Here is a 2,556-nt window from a genome sequence, read left to right as displayed (position 1 = left end):
GATTCAATGATGCACATTGCTTTGTACTTAAACTATCAATCGAGTGGAGTTCGAAGTTAAAGACATGAATATGGAAGGACTTGTAAACTTGTCCAAGAATACGTGCTCATGTTGTGAGTTCCAAACAAATTTACTGTCATGTAGCCATGCCATTGTAGCAATAAGGTCAGAATATCATTATTTCTTATTTGAACCCTAATTGACATAGCATTTACATTATGCTTGAACATTGAGTTCATTGTATTTTTCAGTAAAAGCAAACGTGAAGTCGTTGAATTCTGCACTAACTACTACAAGACAATCGTTTTGGTAGAGGGTTATGCAGGGTCCATTCGCTTGGTAGGGCATCCTAGTGAGTGGGACATCCCTTCTCATGCGAAACAAATTGTCGTGTTGCCACCACCTTGGTAAGGCCAAGCGGGAAAACCTAGGAGGAGAAGGATTCCATCGGCTAGTGAAGGTAGTTGAGCACGGAGATATTCGCAATGCAAGAGGTACGGGCACAATAGACAGAATTGCCCATCCCTATTTACAGTTCCATCCACAAATTCGACACCATCTCCAAGTTAATCGACACCTCCACGAGTGCAACAATCGAAAGCATGTTCAAGTTGTAGACAAACCGGTCACACACACAACAACTATCAAATACAAAGGACAATGTCTGAAAATGTAGGGTGTCTTGTGGATGAAGACAACTTGTCGACCTAACTAAATGTGTGAGCCATGTGCAATACTTTTTGACAATTTCCTCTTGTAGTTTCTTACATTCATTCATATTTTATGTTTCTTAGTTTTCTCTTGTAGATGAGTCGTTATTTTTTTATTAATTTTGTAAATATATTATTTGATTATTCATTTCATTTTGTCCGTAGTTTTGAGCAGTGAATAGACTTGCGAAGTCTCTATACTGTTCGAGTAAATTATTATTGATATGCTTATTAATAAGCCCAATATTTAAGTGTAAAAGATTTAAGATTTTGAAAATATATATAAATATTGTTTTACTTCAATATTTGATTGTAGAATATGTAAATTAATATATCATTTTGACAAAAATTAAGTTTGAATTATCCTGCTATAAAAAATAAATTTGTAAAAATTTCATATCTGAAGTCAAATTTAGATGAATAACTTGTATTACGTTAAAATAAAATAATATAAAATGACTAAATAATTGCTTTCTTCTTCTATTTATAATAGTACACAAATTTGAAATTGGTTATTTTAGTTAGTTTTTTACTTAAGCTAAAGTCAAATAAGCAAAATATGTTGATTTAGTGTTTTCTTTTTAAAAAATTGAAAAACAGAGATATGGAGTTATTGATGATTATAAAATTAATTTCTCGTTCTGACTTACTTAATTTAGACATGACAAACTTGTTATTATAACCATAAAATCTGAGTTCCACCTTTTCAATTATTTATTTATTTTTTATATTTTTATTTTGTTTAATATTTTAAGTTATATTTTTTAAGTTGAAATTTTCTAGATTAAAGACTGTATTCACGATTGATAAAGTTAAATATAAATGTTAATATTGGTTCCATCTTATTTTATTAATAATTTGTTTGAGTTTCGAAATGAATAATTTAAATTTAAATTTAGTAAAATTTGATTGTTGTATTTGAATTTAAATAAAATCATTTTATAAGAAATTTTGAGTAAATTTAAATAAAAGGTAAATTTAGTAAGTGTTGAATAATTTCAAACTAATATGTATTTATAAATTGTGAAAGTTATAACTAAACGGTCAAAAATCCTGGGAAGTCCATGTACTCACCTATGTCATTCAATTTAGTCCTCCGACTCAAAACCGAATCCAAGCAGTTTAATTTCTTGATTTTGGGAATTTCTCTAATTTAGTCCCTCCCCTAAACAGCTGACATGGTGCTGACATGGCAAACTTGGCTAACGTGGCAACGCATGTGTAGCTAGCTGAATGATGTAGCGATCCCACATCGTAGCATATGATGATGTGGTGGTGCCATGTCACCTGATGATATAATGTGGCAGTGACACGTCATACAATCAGATTGGGTATGGCAGCGGTACAGGGACTAATGTGAAAAAAATTGCGATGTATGAGAATGAAAATGAATAAAAAAATATACTACGCTAATAAAAGAAATGCCACGTCATCATTTTGATCAGTTAGTGTGGGGGTTGAGATTTGACTTATAGGTTCCATTTCTCCTTAACCCTGATAATTATCCCTAATGATAACTCTATGATATAGAGTTATTTGGGCTTAATTTTGATAGTAATTTAGCTTAGTTCTTGTAGTAATGCATAGAAATTAATGAGTTTTTTTTAATTATTTTAAATTAGTTATTTTAGGTGAGTCAATCCAATCTTAGTTAATTCTATGCTTAATTTGGTACTAATGTGGTTAAGATAGGTTGTTACTGATTTATTTGTGCTTTTCTAGGTACTTGATGAAAGAAAAATTTTAATGAAAGAATGAGAGCAATTTCAAGATGCAGACTTTCACTGCATATGCTTTGGTATTTTCACCATAACTTTCTCTACATAGCTCCAAATGAAGCAATTCT

General features: G+C 30.7%; 1 non-coding gene across 1 annotated transcript; it reads left to right on the top strand.

The window, feature by feature from the left end:
• The first annotated feature begins 1,317 nt into the window (after positions 1–1,317).
• LOC148763220 (small nucleolar RNA snoR8a) lies at positions 1,318–1,410 on the top strand. The gene has a single exon (XR_016026092.1). It is a non-coding gene; the product is annotated as a small nucleolar RNA snoR8a (small nucleolar RNA).
• Positions 1,411–2,556: the final 1,146 nt, after the last annotated feature.

The sequence above is a fragment of the Theobroma cacao genome, chromosome 4, assembly GCF_053813885.1.
Source record: "Theobroma cacao isolate CCN51 chromosome 4, ASM5381388v1, whole genome shotgun sequence".
In the NCBI taxonomy this organism is placed as follows: domain Eukaryota; kingdom Viridiplantae; phylum Streptophyta; class Magnoliopsida; order Malvales; family Malvaceae; genus Theobroma; species Theobroma cacao.
Note: the sequence above shows the minus strand (reverse complement) of the source record. Positions and strands in the feature narration are given on the sequence as shown.